Here is a 16,463-nt window from a genome sequence, read left to right as displayed (position 1 = left end):
AGCCCAGGACAAAGACTAGGGGTCCGAGAGCCAAGTGGGGGGACTTGGTGTTTAGGAGCGGGCAGAGGGAAGGGGCCCACAGGGGAGGCGGTGAGGGCTGGAGAGACGAGCAGGGACAGGAGGGGGTGTGGACAGAGCTAAGGGGCTCCAGCCTGATCCCTGTGACCACAGGTGGATGTGTAAGGACACCTGGCCGGGACAGGGTTACTGGCCTTGATAGTAGAATAATTGCATTACTTAAAAAATAGATGTCGAACTTTGCAAACTCTCAGCTTCACCAACTTCCAGAGGGAGCTGGGTCTCCGGAAGTTTGAAGAGACTCTTCCCTCAGTGCCTCAAGATCCCCGGGGTCCATGTTGGGGCAGAGTAACCAGGAAGTTCTGAGCCCCACTTTCTCTTCTGTAAAATGGGGGAATAAAACGCTAGCCTTCAGGACCATCACGGGGATGGAAAGAGATGGGCTGCAGGAACTTGCCGGGGTGTCACAGACGATTAATAAATGGCAGTTTGATTTCCTGCAACAGACTGAGTTACCTGGCCCAGGACGGACACCAGCCATCCTAAAAGTAGCCCAGAGCAAAATGATCTTTCAGATGGGCGGGCAAAGAGGGTGCCACAGAGCAAGTGGGACGCAGGGGTGCACCTGAGGGGTCATGGCAACTTCCTGGAAGTAGGTTTCTAGAAGTTTCCACAGTTTCCACTTCTCCAGGGAAGAAGTGACCCTTTCCAAGGGAGTCTGGGGTCCCCAGGGGGCAGACAAAGGAGTAGAGAGGTGGACACTGGTCCAGCCTTGGAGGATGCTCTGGTCAGACCAAGAATCAGTCCCTGGAGAGTGCAGCATGCCCAGCCGCTGTGGGCAGCGCGTCCATGTGAGACCTCAAGTCCACCTGGGAGCAGGACACTCCATGGTGTTCACTGGGACGGGAAGGCTGCATGTGTCATTCCTTGGAGTCATAAAATGTTCCTATGTTCCCCTCCCAAAGCCCATGGTGACTATAGAGTGCACCCCAATAAACAAAGATTAATGGAAATCTCAAGTTCCCTGCTTCAGAATCCAAACAAAGAAGAGGAGGGCGGGCCGGGCTCGGGAGGAGGCAGATTCCACGAGATCTAAACCATGCCAGCTCCGTTCCCTGGTCATGATCAATATGTTCTCCAAAGTGCCTTTTAAATTACTGTCGGAGGCAATGTGCCATATTTATGTATATACATGCTTAGAGGTGACACGAGGGAGAGATGCAATTTCTATTATGAAATCATAATGTGCATTTATCTTCAGAAATAACACATTGAAATGTTGGAGGGAGAGAAGTTGAAAAGCAATCTGTCTATAAATAAAGACCACAGACATCCTGACATTTTAGGGCGCGGGGAATTTCAGCGAGAACTTCTCCTGTGGACAGATCGCCCCAGGGATGATGTTCGAAACTCTGACTTCTTGGAAGACGGCGCTGGGAAGAGCAGAACTCTCCTTGCTGGCGTCCAAGGCAAAAGACGTCGCCATAGCTGGCCGGACGGGGGTGGCTGGGGATGGGCTGGGCAGGCCGTGAACCCCCATGGAGGATCATTCAGTTCTTACCTGGTGGGGGTCGGCGCTCAGGACCAGGAGGAGCACAGGTATGTGTGGCAGGCTCTGGTGCCACAGCGTTGTGAAAATCTGGGCCAATTCAGAAGTCCTACGTGTCCCAGGAGTCCCCATCCCTGCCCTCTCTGCCACACCAGCCCCATGACATCAAGATGGCTTTCCTGGCCGGGGGCCGCAGAGTCCAGAGGTCTCAGTGTCTTGACCTTCTAGACTCAGGACCCAGGCAGAAGCAGATTTAAATGCTGAGAGGTGGTGCGCTGTGGCTTGGGGGTTGGCAGGGGGACCAGGGAGGGACGCCGTCTCGGTGTCTCTGACCCAGGTTGAGGCAGGACAGGTGGCTCACGCTGGTCTTCTGTCGCCTGCGCGTTGATTTATTCATCCACCTGCTTACGTGCTCATTTGCTCTGTAACGTTTGGGGCACCTTGTAAGTGCTGTGCGCGGAGCTGGGATGTGAGACAAATCCGACACCCTGCCTGCCCTGGGGACCCCACAGGACTCCAGACAGACTTGTAATTGGCAATTACCAGGAAGACAGAGAAGTTAAAGGCGCAGGGAGGCCCCGCGGGGAGGGGCAGGTCTAACAGCCTAGGGAATCCGACAGACTTCCTGGAGGAACCATCTGGTAGGATGAGCAGAGAAAAGGCCAGGTGGGAAGGAACAGAGATCCCAGGCAGAGGGAAGGGAGCTGCCAGGCAGGCAGGGGGGCCCGGCGTGCAGACTGCTGGTGGCAAACTACACGGGGTCCCCAGGCCTGGAGACACTGGCCCACGGCCACCCTCTGTCGAGGACGGGGGAGGGGCCGTGCCAGCTTCTTCATCAGTCAATCAGCCACGGATGCGCTGCATGCGCGACGCCTGTCACGCCCGTGGTTCTCCTGTGAGCACTCTGTCAACTGTGGGGGCCCAGGGGTCCTGCTCAGGCCTGTCTGTCCCCAGAGCCTGGGGCCAGCCCTACGGCAGGGTGTCCAGGATGAGGGATGAAGAATTGTTGGAAAGCAAAGGGTCACGGGTGGGGTATGAGGTCGTCTGACCACTTCAGGGAGGCGGAGGCTGTGGAGGCAGACCCAGGTTCAGATCCAGCCCACCGCCCACGCCCGCTGAGCCTGAGCAGACATGGCAGCTGTTTACCCTGTACCAGGAGGTGGGCGATGACCCCGCCCGAGGGCCATCATGGGGTGACAGGACAGCGTCTGTGGCGCCAGCAGAGGTAGGCTCACCTGCGGAGCTGCCGCCACCAGCGTGCGCAGGGCAGCGTATGTTTTCATTACATTATCACTATAGCCACCGAGGAGGGTGAAGTCAGGGGCTGCCCTCTTGGCCTGGGCTGCTCTGCTGGCCGAGTCTGGGTCACGCTTGAACTTGCTGGGCCCTGCTGGGTCTCTGCCCTCCCACCGCCCCTGAGTGCCTAGGAGCCTGCTGGCGGCTGCCTGGGCCTCAGCTCCCCTGGTCAGCCTTGCGGATCCACTGGTCTGCCTGCCTGGAGCCAGGCTGGAGACGATGATCTCAGCGCCCCCATGCGCCAGGAGGGAGTCCACCCGGAGAGGCCAGTGTGGCAGGAGGTCCAGTGCTCCTGGGGCCCTGCCCTCACCCTCTCCGGGAAGGCCGCACCCAGCCGCCAGCAGCTCGTCGGCTTGTCTTAACTGGAGGGCAGTCTTGGGCACACCCAGGAGCGTCGGCTTTGACGCCCTTTTACAGACGAGGAAATTAAAGCCCAGGAAGGGAAAGGGAGCCGCCGAGCCGCCAGGCAGCTGGGGGCGGCGGGAGTCCTGCTGCGGTTCCGGCAGACGCTGGTCAGCCTGAGCCCTACCCTCGGGGGCTTGGGGCATCTGCTCCACCTTCTGGGTCAGGATGGGACAAGGCACCCTCTCATCAGACCACAGGAGGACGGCGCAGCTCGGCCACTGCTGAGGCCACTGTATTGCTATCTCCACTCCGTCCTTGGCGGGTCAGCCCACTGCACATACTCCACACGAATGGGACAATGCCACAGCCCGTGTCACCACCCCAAGGACAGCACCACGTGATCAGTGCCACATGGGGGAGAGGCCCACGCACCCAGATCATGCTCCTCCGAAGACGAGGATGAGACCCTGGTCCCTGGCCCCGTCTGGGACGGGTGAGGGGGCAGGTGAGGCACAGGCGGGGCGGGTCGGGAGCGGTTCCTCACACAACCCGCCTGGAGACGGGGCCGCGAGTCTGTGACGGGCCCTGCAGAGGGAGAGCGAGTCCTGTCTGCCGAAGGGCACGTGCTTAGGGCTGGGGGCTGGGGTCCAAGGAGCTACTGAGGCTGGACGGGGACTGGGCCTTGTGGGGCCAGGGGGCAGAGCCTGCGAGCCCTCAGGGTCTGGAGACGGCTGAGCAGAGCAGCTGTGCCTGGTGCCTGCGGGCATGCGGGTGCTGCCGGGGCAGAGGGGTTCTCCCCAGCCCTGAGCGGGTCACACGGACCCTGCGCACACGCGTCTGCTGGCCTGGCCTGGGACCTCACTGCTCCCTGGTGCCACCTGCCCTGCCCTGGTAGCCCGAGCTGCCATTTACGGAGCCCTCGGCACGGCCTGGACCTCCTGCCCTCTATGTCCACTTCATTTCGTTCTCCCAGGTGTGGTGAGGATGATCGTCCCCGACTGCAGATGATCAGGAGGCTGGAGGATGTGCAGGTCCCACAGGGGTCCCCAGCAGTCACCCCGCCATGCCTGGGGAGTGACCCTCCTGGACACTTCTGTCCCGCCCCGTCACGCCCTGCTCCCTCCCAGCGGGGCCGCGGGTCCTGGGTCTCCCGCTCGGGGGCTGACGGGCAGCCCCGCCTGTCATGGCCGCTTAGCCTCCTTTTTCTGATTTCCTAGAGGCCATTACTGCTTTTACGGCTCAGATCCTTTTTCTTTTCTTCTTCGTTTACGAGGTTCCTTTACGACCACGGATCTTGCTTTTTTGTGGCACCGCCTTGGAGCCAGCCGGGCCTCGCGTTTATGAGGCTTTCCAGAAGGTTTATGAGGCTGCAGCCCAGGCCTCCTGCTAGCTCCTGCCGGTCCAGGGCGGCACCAGGTGGGGGCCGGCGGAGGAGCTGTGCCTGGGTTTCCTCGTCCTCTTCCTTGGGCCTCAGGCTCCCCCCAGCATAGAGTTTCCTCCTGACTCGCCTGAAGACGAGACCGAGAAAGATGGGTGTCCCCAGCTCACGTGTGGGCTCGGCATTTCTCTCCTTCCCCTGGGACTCAGTTTCTCCCTCTATAGAATGGGGCGTCTGTGCCACCTGCCTCACGGGGCTGCGTGGAGCCGCGCTCTGTGCAGTTGGCAGACAGCTTGGAATACAGGAGGGCCCTGTCCACGGGGATGCGGTCCAGGGTCCCCGGCGCACGTGCTGTGGCTTCCCCGTGAGCCCCGTGGTGCCAGCAGCACAGGCTATGTCCACCCCCCTTTGAAAGACCGCCCTGCTCTCAGGCCCTCGTGAAGTAAAACTGTCAATTAAACAGGACAGCTGGGTATACCTGCCCCTCATCTGGTGACGCAGGGGCATAGGTGGCATGGAGCGCTGGACAGAGGCATGATGGGCGTCCCAAGGCAGGACCAGGCAGGAAGGCATGCAATTTAGAACTTAGTAGTTACTGAATTCTGGAATTTTCTATGTAATGTGTTTGGACCACATTTGACCACGGGGAACTAAACTTTCAGAGACTGGAAGTGTAACTTAGGGGGCATAATGGTGAACAGCAGTTCCTCTTCCTCTCTCCTGGGAAATGGGTGGCCGCCAGCCTGCTCTGCATTTACTGCGTTCTCTGGTTCATTAATGGAGACAAGGTAACAAACAACCTCCAAGCCAGAGCCAGGCCCGCGCTGAGCCCTGGAGCGTCTCCTCTTTCTAGTTACTCCTCACAACAACCTCCAGGGGGAGAGTGCTATCACCTCCATTGTACAGATGAGAAAATCGAGGCTCAGAGAAGCTCTGTCACTTACCCAAGGTCACCCAGCAAGAAACAGGTGTGGCAGGGATCAGCACCTGTACAGCTTGACTCTAGACACCTGTGTCTGGATCTGAATCCCGACGAGACACTGTGGTGGGAGACAGGAAGGAAAGTCGGGGCTCACAGTCTGCAGGGGTAAGTTCACCCCAGGCGCTAGCAGGGAGCTCCTGGTCGCCTGCAGGATACCCAGGCCCTAGCTGGGACACCTTTCCAGAGAGAAGAGGGACTGGAAATTTAGGTCTTGTCTGGACCTCACAGGACAACTCTGCTTTGGAGAAGCCCCCAGCCCGTGGTGGATGCCTGTCCTCCACTGAGATCTAAATCACACCAGAAATGGGCTTATGCAAAAGCAATAGCACTTCTGTTCAGACATCAGAAAGGACTTCCAGATAAACAGAGGTGGAAGAAACATAAAGCGAAGGTTGCTTCCATGCACCCTCTTCTGGGCATTTTCAGCAGGGGGGCCGATTTCCAGGGGTCCCCTGTGGAGGCGGGGGTGCGAACCCGCCCTCAGAGCCCCTCCTGCCTGGGCCAGGACAGAAGCCCCCGTGGGAGACAACCATCCTGGCCAGGAGGGCCTCGTTCCCCGCCAGGGTCCTGCCTGCTGGGGTGCCCTCTCTCCTCCTGGCCTCCTGAGCCCCGAAACAGCTCCTTGGCAGGCGGTGGTGCAGTGCTGATCGCGGAGTCTTGTCTGCCAGCAGGAGCGGGATGGGGCAATGCGGCTTGTGGATCCTGCTAAGAGAGATTTAATAAATATGCAAATCGCTGCTCTACCTCCCAGGCAGGTAGGAGCGGGGAGAGGCTGGAGCGGAGGCTTAGATCCGCGCCACGTGGAGCGCTGGGCGCAGGGGCAGGGACCTGAGCTCACTCCTGGGAAGCCTTCCATCTGGCACCCAAGACCCCAGCTTTGGAGGGCAAACGAGAGCAGGGGAGGGAGGGGATCGAGGGGTGGCATTTGTTCAGAGGGGGCACAAGCAGCTCTTTTACTCAGGGAGTCTGAATGTGATGCTGGGGGCTGGAGGGACAATTTGCACGTCCATGCCGCCACTTCCCAGCAGTGCTGCACCTGCCCGTCCACCTAGGTCCACCCACCCCCCTGTTCACCCACCAATTATACTTAACTCACCCTCAAAGCCTCAGTCCACCCGCCAGGCTGCAGGCCCCCACCCAGTCATCCTCGGCCCCACTCCCACATCCAATCCCTCACATCACCCTGGAGGAGTGGAGGTCTGGTCCCATCCATCCACCTGTCCATCAACCAACTCATTCACCAGTCCATCCACCCGTCCACCCACTGACCTGCTAAGCTCCCACTCAACCAGCTCAGTCGTCCATCTGTTTTCATCTTTCTTTTCTTTAGCCATCTGTTTATCCATCCATCCATCCATCCATCCATCCATCCATCCATCCATCCACCTATCCAACATCCATCCACTTATCCATCCATCCACCCATCCATCCTTCCACCCATCCATCCACCTACCTATCCACACATCCATCCACCTATCCACCCATCCATCCTCCCACCTAACCATGTGTCCATCTGCCCATCCATCATGGTCAACCTCCTACATGGCAAATGCTGTGAATGCACAGACAGCAGAACAAGGCCCCATCCCCTGAGGAGCCTTCGGCAGACCAGAGATCAGGTGTGCACGGTGGCAGCAGATCTGGGCCCGCGCCTGTGGCCATGGCGCTGGGAGGTCTCATGGAGGCGTGTTTCCTTCTGGGACAGTCAGGGGACTCCTCTGGACAAGTTAGCACTCCGACTGGAATGCTGCGGATCGGCTAGCCTCCCACCACCAGCCTGAAATTAGCTCCGTTCTCGGCAGAAGCATTTCTCAATGGTGGGGATGGAGAGGAGCAGGTCATGAGGTTCGCCGGAGAACCCCGCAACGGGAGTGATAAGAATGAGCGACCACGAGAGGCTGGGCAGCACTGGCACTGGGCTTGGTGGAAAGAGGCAGGAAGAGGCGGGTAGCCCCGGGGCGTGGGGCCTGTGGCATTTAGCTGGTGGCTTGAGGGTCTGCTTTCCCACTCTGGGACCCAGGCCTGGCTGACTCCCGGGCCAAGCAGAAGCTGCTGAGCGGGAGGGAGGCATCTGCCCTGCTGGTCACTGCTTTGGCTGTCCCTGCTCGGGTCAGTGCAGTCCACCAGAGGTCCTGGAGGGAGCAGGGCTGGTTTAGGGCCCGTCAGCCTGGCACCCAGCTCAGACTTTGCTCTTCCCTAAGGAGTCTCCGCCTCCCTTGCCAGCAGCAGGCCGGGCCACCCCGGGGCCCAGCACAGGGGGCTGCTCTCTGGCACACAGTGGGCTCCAGGCAGTGCTGGTGGTGCTGCCCACGGAGGGCTGGGGCGGCGGGCTGTCCTGCAGGGGGTCTGCACTGCCCCACTCCTGCCTCAGCTGGGCACAGCAATCCTCCTGAGGATTCTGCGCTTCTCTGATCACTAATTCACACACGGAAAGCCAGGAGGGAAGCCTGCCCTGCCCCAGGACCAGCAGGCGTTGATCTCCCCTGACCTTGGGCACCAGGAACGCGCACGTCCCTCAAGCACCTCCCGCTGACAGCCTCTGTCTCCTTCCTGCCTCCTGCTTCCAAACTGAAATGGAATTGTGTATCTTTTTTGCCGTGGTCCCCCTTAGACTGAGCCGCCCCAGGAATCATGGGTAATCTCGGATGCAAATGTCCTATGCAAATCCAGCTGCTGGTTAAAATTAGGAGGGAACCCAAGGCAGACGCAGTTGCAGGTTGTAACTGGAATCTCCACGGAGCTTGACTGAACGTGCGGGGACACCAGTGGCTTTCAGGATGGAGTGCAGGGCCGAGCGCCCGTAGCTCAGGGCTCCCCCTCTCTCTGCCTGGGGCTCAGAGCCGCTCATCTGGAGGACGTGGGGCCGTTTTTCGGGCTTTTATCCCAATCCAGTGGTTCTCGACCAGGAGTGACTGTGTGCCCCAGGGGACATTACGATTGTCACAATCCAGTGGGTGCCGTTGGGCAGGGACCAGGGACACAGCTAGAGCTCGGGCATGCTGCTAAACAAAGAGCTACTGGGCCCCAAACATCAATGACACCAGGCTGAGGAGCTGTGCTCAACCCTCCCGCCTTCCAGAACCTTGCTGGGCTCCGCGGGAGGAAGGGAGGGGAGGGCACCTTGGTCACTCGCCGGCTCTCCTTCCCCCGAAGGAGAGCGGAGCTCCTCCAGCCGCTGCGAGCGCCCTGTCTGGCACAGCCTCGGTCTGGTTTCTCTTTGTTCAACTTCCTTCCTCCGCATCCCCTCCCGGGTCCCTCCCGCCACCCCTGATGTGCATCCTTAGATATGGATGCTTCCGGTAAAATATATGGCGTTGTTTATCCGGCGAATGGGTTTTAATTTACATAAATTGTGTTGGGCTATAGATCTCATTCTGTTGCTTAATTTTTTCACTTAACACTGTGTTTTTAGATCTACCTGTGTCGCCGGGCATAAATCTCATCCCATGTCGCTGACGGCCGCCGTGATTCCTGGAAAATCGTTTCCCCAGTGGCGGACACCTAGAAGGCTTCCCTGCCCCACCACCGGTGTCCTCCTGGGACCCAGGGACCTGGGTCTCCCAGGAGTGGGTTGGGGGTCGGGCCGGGTCACGTGCTCGGTTTCCTCTGGTTTCCTCCAGGGCCCTGGCCCTCCCACGCCGTCTGCACACGTGACCGTGTCCGGGTTTCCGGCTCTTCCTATTCTGACCGGCCTGAAGAGGTACGCGGTGTAATTTGGGGAAGGACAGTGGCAGTTTTTAAAGTGCTTTCTGAGAGTAGAAGGCATCTTAAGAGGGTGCTGGCCGGGGACCCTGGACCCTATTTTCCCTGAAGTGGCCGCAGTCAGCTGCTCTGAGGGCAGATGGCACTGGCAGAGGCTGTGCGGGTATGGCTGCTGAGCGGGGTGGCAGGCTGTGGGGCAGGTCCTGCCCTCTGGAGCCGCGGTGGTGGGAGAGAGTGCGCCAGGCCCGAAATCCTTAGGTGAATACCGCAAAGACGCCCGGCCGTCACAAGGTTGGGGTCAGAATGTCCCGAGGGGACCTACGGCTGGCAAAAATTTCACAGGCTACAGGGAGCAAGCTACCCGGGGGGGTCCAGGTGGAGGTGGGACGAGGTCAGACCCTCTTCAGAGGGACCGTGGGCAGCGAGAGGATGGAGCCCTGGCAGGGAGGTTCTAAGGCGAGGCCACGTGGAGCTGGTGCTGGAGGCCACAGGCGCCCCCTCTGTGCGAGGCTGGCGGCTCCTGGGTGCCCGGTTTGGTGGCTGGGTGTGGTGAGGAGGAGGGCTTCTCCTGGGCCAGCGGTGTGGGTGATTCTGTGGGTCCTCTTTCCCTGGTCCTCTGGGGGCTCACTGGGACCAAGGGCCAGGGTTTCTGCTTGACATGGGGGCTCCAAGGTCCCAGGAGGTCAAGGACTTGTCCTGCATGACTTCATTGGGCCACGAGGGGCTAACAGCTGGGCTCCTCATCAGGTGGGGAGCTGCGCCCTGTCAGGGACTCCCTCCTGTGGGCCGTTTCCCTCCCAGCCTGGACTTGCCAAGCAGGGAACCTGCACCAGGCGGACTGGGCATTCCAGCCCCTGTGCCCTGGCTGTGCCTGGATCATGGTTTGTAGGAAGGGCCGATGGAGGCGACGTTCTGCATCCCCCACAGGTGCCTGCACATGGCCAGCACACTTGGCAGAGGCCTCCACGTGGCCCTGCCTGGTCTTCTTCCGGACACCAGGATGCCCTGGGAGGCCTAGGGGTGCGCTAGCATCTTGTCCCTGCTTGAGAGTCGCCCCAGTTACCCAGCCTCTGGGAGACCAAAACCCTCTCAGGAAGCCCCGGATGCAGCTCCTGGGGCGACGTCCCTGTCCCCACCCTGCTGGCTTAGGTCACCATCTGCAGAGTGGAGGGGCCCCTCCCTCCAGGGCCTGGACCCACCTCCTGGACCCTCCCCTGCCCGAGGCTCCCCTGCACGGGCGCTGGACTCTCCTTGGCAAGGCGCCTTCCTATCTGCATGCTTATCAGTGCCGGAGCCCGAGGCCATTAGACTTCAAAGACTATATAAAATGTGTTTAGCGATTGTGTGTTTCTTTTTAATATCAGCAAACTGTATTTCCAGGGAGAGGCCAGAGCCACGGAGAGAAATAAAGAAAACACTACAGGAAAAAGTCTGCAGCTGAGAGGGAGTGGCGGGGGGGGGGCCAGCAGGGAACCCGGGGGCATCGTGTCATAGTGGGGGTGTTGAGACCCCTTGACCCCAGGAGAAAGGGCGGGAGGATGGAAGTCCCCAGCCTGCAGCAGGGACCACACTTGGAGTCAATTTCCGCTGCAGCGAGGTCCCAGCCCTGGAGTCAGTCAGCCCAGCGCCGGGCGAGCGGCTCTGTGGGGGGCTTTGCATCTCCAGCCCACAGATTCCTCTTCTTTAAATCCAGGCTCACAGTGGTGCCCACCTCAGGTCGTGGGGAGGACTCAGAGGAGGAGAACTGGCAGGAACTCGGGGAGCCACAGACCATTTTTGGACCATGAAGGCTGAGCTTGGGTTTCTTGGTGACCCCTTGGTTCCCCAGGACGGGATGGACAGTCCGACTTCAGGCATCCCTGAAACGCTTCCAGGAAGGGCTTGGATCCTGGTCTTCTGTCTTTGGTTCAGTAGAGCCCAGGTGACCGCAGTGGCTCAAGGCCACCCTGACGGGAGCTGTTGCTGGGAGGAGGCGGGCTGGGCCTCTACCTGCAGGCTGCAGCAGGAACGGAGGGGACCTCTCAGGCACGTCTGCTGTGAATTCACCACCACCCTGAGAGGTAGTGGAGGCCAAACCAGACCTGGTGGGAAAGGAGACGATGGAGACGTCAGGGTCAGAAGCCCACGCCTGGGGAGGCCGGCGCCTGGGGAGGCCCACGGGCGCCCCGCCCCTCCGCCTTTCCTGGGAGGCCCTTCACCTTGGGTCCCTAGCCTGGGCACTGCAGTAACCGCCCTAGGCTGACCCCTCCCCTCCCAAGGTGCGCACCCCTGTGCCAGGCTTTCGGGGCTGGAGGTGCCCGGCTGCCCGGGAGAAGAGCCCGTCTCACTGTTTCTGGGCGCACGCTTTCTGTTGGAGACCCTGCAGGGGACCCTCAGCCACGCAGATCAGGAGGCTCTCTTTAAAGAGGAAAAAGCCCCAGAGGGAGGATGGGTCTAAGGGGACCCCGGGAACCCCGCAGGCTGCGGAAACGGACCGGCTCAGCATCTGGAGCCCCATCCCCTCTGGCGGCATAAAATAAATGGAGTCTCCTCCTCTCCGAGTGCTGCTGGCTGTTCCTCCACCTGTTCCCACGACAGGAGGACACATGCTCCTCTTTTTCCAAATGACGGACGCTCGGGGGACGGTCCCGCGAGGCAGGGGAGCCGCCACCCCTCCGTCCCCTCCGCATCTCTGAGCCCTTCCCTCCTTCAAGTGTTTCGGCCTTGAACTTTCCCACCAGGCAGGCGGTGGGGGCTGCTCTGGCTGAGCAAGGTGGACGAGCTGACAGGACTGGACAAAACCCAGGTCGGGGGGAAGTTCCCCAATCCCCGGCGTCCCCGACAGGCGACACTGGCCAGGACCTCACGCAGCCCGGCTGTGCATCACCGGCAGTCACCTGTTTTGAGTAGCTGGATGAAATCTCAGACTGTCCCCCTTCCTCCGGCCCAAGACGTGACATCCTCTTGGTCCATTCTATCCACACTGTGGACGCTACTGCCCATTACTCACTTAGCAGTTCCTGTGTAGGAAAAAATACAGTGTAGATAGGGTTGGGACCATCTGAGGTTTCAGGTATCTTCTTGGGATCTTGGAAGTTGTCCCTCGTGGATAAGGGGGCGCTGCATCTGTCTTTATTTGAGGGATAAATAAAGTGAAAAATAAAGTAAAACACAGACCAAAGCCACTCAGCTTCTGCCCAGGCTGCTTGCAGGAGGTTAGAGGAGTCAGACCAGTCAGCGGGGGGCGCCCCGAGTAGCTGAGCACGCAGTGTGGCTGCAGAGGGTGTCGGGGGGCTTGGGGGTCATAGGGTTTACTTTATCTCACAGGTGATCAGGCAAAACCAACCAAGAATCTTTGGGCACTTAAGTTGCATTAAAAAAAAAAAAAAAAAAAAAAATTTTGGAACTTCTAGTCCAGAATGGTCAAAGAGCAATAAAAAGAAGAAGAATTCTTCAGTACAGGCACATCCCACATGCTATTCAAGCTTGCAAAATTTGGGATAAACTTATGCTATAACGTTTTTATTTTTCACCTGGAATTTGGATATAACAGGATATCCTCTTTTTTACCTGGTAACCCCAACTAGGAAGGAAAAGAGAAAGAGAAAGAGAGAGAGAGAGGAGGAGGAAATAGAGGAATTATGTTTTCTGATATTGTATTCACCATATTGATTTACTTAATTTTATTGCCTGGAATTTATGTAAAATGTGATATTGCCCCTTGAATTACATTTAAAACTGTGTTGAAGCAAATGTTCACATTATCTGTCTTGATTTTTCTTTTTCTCTAAAACACACAGAAATTGCTAGGCATGGTGGTGCACACCTATAATCCCAGCGACTCAAGAGGCTGAGGCAGGAGGATTGCAAGTTCAAAGCCAGCCTCAGCAACTTAGCGAGGCCCTAAGCAACTCAGTGAGACCCTGGCTCTAAATAAAATACAAAAAAGGGCTCGGAATGTGGCTCAGTGGTTACGTGCCCCTAGATTCAATCCCTGGTACCCAGACAAACAAACAAACAAACAAAAACACGCAGAAGTGATATATTCTTTCATTTAGTCATTCAACAAACATGAATTATCTATTCTGTACCAAGCACCTTGCTAAACACTAGAGAAAATCTAGAGGTGATGTCAAGAGGATCCGGGAACACCCGTTTCTCTGTCGCTAGTGTGTCTCTGTGTCTCTGTTGTCCTTTGTAAAATATTATATGCCTGTTACACAGATATCTGGGCTAGGCATGGCGCAGGGCTTGGGTTGGGTGGGACGACTTATGTCACAATAAATACGAGCAGTAGCGGGCGGTGCCGGCTCCTGTGGGCAGGCACCAGCAGCCCAAACCAGCCAGGTCAACGGCTTCTCCGTGACCTCCAAGGTGCCACGTTCATTCACATACGTGAGGTCGCCTGATGGTCAGAGAACCCGTGACCAGACCAGGAGAAAAGCCCAAGGTCACATTGCTAAGAGTTGAGGAGCCCACATCTGAACCAGGCCCGTGGCACAAGAGGGACCCCGACAGATGCTGGAAGCAGGTCATCGTCCTTCTGCGACGTTACGTGATCGCAGGGGGCTGTTTCCTCCCGCTGTCTTCCCTCAAATGCCCACTGCCAGGTCTCAGTGGAAAAAGGTTTGAGTGTGTAGGAAGCAGTCTCCTCCTGGATGCCCACCGGCATGGCCGGAAAGGCTGCCGTCCTGCCAAGCCGGGCGTCTGCAGGGGGATTTGGGCATGTGGCTGAGAACGGAGGTGGATCTGCTCCGTGCGTGATGCTTCTGGGGCCCAGAGCAAGATTCACGCATCCAGGAAAGAGGATCATCCGGCGAGAGCTTCCGCGTCCAGCCTCCCCGTTCTTGGGAGAGACCGAGAGGGATGATCCGTTTGGAGAGGAGAGTGGAGAACATCCCTGATCGGCCAATTAAACCGCTCTTAATGGTTTGGAGAATGTCTGCTCAAGTTCCAACCCAATCTCCAGACCTAGTGAAGCAGGCATGACTGGGGCTTTGGCCGTGTCAGATAAACCAGCAAAATCTGAACTGCGGGCTTCCCTGTTCTACATCAAGGGAAGAAAAATCAACGTGAATGCAGGCCCTCCCCCGATGCAGTGCGACACGCGGCTGCCCACAGGGACACGCGCCTCCTTCCGGGAGGCAGGCTGGCGCAGGGAAGATACGGAGCAGGTGGATGAAGGAAGGAAGGAAGGAGCGGGGCCCTGCCCGAGGCTCCATCCCCACCGCCAGAGGCTGAGCACAAGCTGATTAGAGGCCCAACAAGGAGAGTGGATATTTGGGATTAAAAAGAAAAATCTGGACAGTCCCCTGACGTACTCATTGGTTCGTAAAATGCAATTCTAAGCAATTAATTCCGTAAGTGCTTATTTAACTTGTGTAAAGTGGGGTATGGCATGAGGAAGGGTTTTCCACGTGGGTCCCCGACAGGCTGCTGTCTGGTCCCGTCTGTGCGTTGCTGTCCTTGAGTCAGACTCCTGTCACAAATCCAAACATTTCTGACAAAAGGGACAGGCTAGGTGTCACTCAGGAGCCCCAGGTGGGCCCCTCTGGGGGTGCAGCCTCTTCCCTTAGGAGGACCTCGGGATGGGGCAGGTGCCTCCACTAGGGACTGTCTTCCCTGGCCTCATGGTCCCCATATCTGCGCTCTGACGTTGCCCCTGCCTTCCTGCCCGCTTTCCACATGGGCTGCTTCATGGCTCAGCCCCAGGCAGGCTGCTTTGGTTCAAATTCTGACTCTGGCTCTTCGCTGTGCTGCTTCAGGCAGGCTACCTAACCTCTCTGAGCCTTCTCATCCACAAGAGGGGCAACGATAGCAGCAGGTTCAGGTGATGAGGTGAGGCACGTCGAGCAGTGCTGTCCACCTGGGCCACCCATCAGTCACCTGGAGAGCAGGACTCCTGGGTTGTGCCTACACCTATTGCCATCGTGTCTCTGGGGTGTAGGTTCGGGAGTTGGCGTCTTTTAAATTTTAAATCTGGTGTCGTTCCCCCTGCAGCCGAGGCTGCGCACAACCCAGACCAAGCGTGTAGCGGTGCCTCGGGTACCTGGAAGGATCCGAGAAACCCGAGTTGTCCCTCCGCACATGTTCACGGGCATCCCGACGAGGCACCGGGCCCTTGGCCTAGGAGAATGAGCAGTAAAAAGACCAGCTGTCCCGGAATCTGCTGCCTAGCGTGAGCCGGCAGGTGGCCTGCCAGGTAGGGCCTCGTGCACTCCCATCCCTCCCAGTGAGCCGTGACCCCTGAGTCACGCCTGGTCACTTTCCATTAGGACCCCGCCCTGCGACCGTCTTCTGCAGAGCTGGCGCCCGAGCTCCCAGCATCCCCAGGTTTCATCAGGAACTCTGAGGGCCTGCGGTCGGCTCCCAGGCCCCAGGTCTCCCCATTGCCCATAAACGCCATCACGTCTCAGAGGGTCTGACCGGGAGGACCCAGCAGCCAGTGACCTTGCAGTTGGCGGTGACGTGACGGCCAAGCGGCTCAGCCCGAGCACTGGCAGCTGGAACCTTCCGTGGCGGGCTGGGGGGCTAGGGCTGGGGCTCGGGGCTCCTCCTGCACCCTGCGTCCAGCCGCGAGGCCGTGGGGAGACCCCTTGATACCTCTGAGCCCGTGTTCTAAGGAAAGGGAGGCTCCGAGTTACTGGGGTTTAGGGGACCAGGAGACACGAGCGTGTGGTGGCACAGGAGGGCTCATGCCCCTGACCTGCCAGCCCCGGGGTCTGGCCTCCTCCCCTGCTGCAGATGGAGCCCCGAGCGGCGCGTCAGAGCCCAGGGAGACGCAGATTGGGGGTCTTTGAAGTGTCATCCAGCAGGTCTTTGTGGGCGTCTCCTTGGCAGCATTTGATGGGAGGGTTGGTTTGAACAGCTGTCAGACCCCCGAAGTCACTGGCTGCTTGTCAGGACACTAGGTCACTCAGAGTCACCTTGAATTATCCAAGGCCCTGGGGCCAGCGCTCCCCTGGAGGTGGTCTACTTTCATATCTTGATTTCACCAGTACCATGAGGGAAGGCTTGGGCAAGTGCGCCTCTCTGGGCTTCCTTTCTACATCCCAGAACACCCAAAACCCCCGAGGAGTTTCCCAGCAGCCTCTGCGGTAGCTGTGTGACCTTCTTTTTCTTTTTCAGACACGTTGAGCTGCCTCAGGGCCTTTGCACTAGCTCCGCCTCTGCCCGGAACTCTCTTTCCTGGCCCCTTTTCATATTTCAAATTT

The sequence above is a fragment of the Sciurus vulgaris genome, assembly GCF_902686455.1.
Source record: "Sciurus vulgaris genome assembly, chromosome: 1".
Classification (NCBI taxonomy): domain Eukaryota; kingdom Metazoa; phylum Chordata; class Mammalia; order Rodentia; family Sciuridae; genus Sciurus; species Sciurus vulgaris.
The sequence above is the reverse complement of the archived record's forward strand: the minus strand, read 5'-3'. Positions refer to the sequence as shown.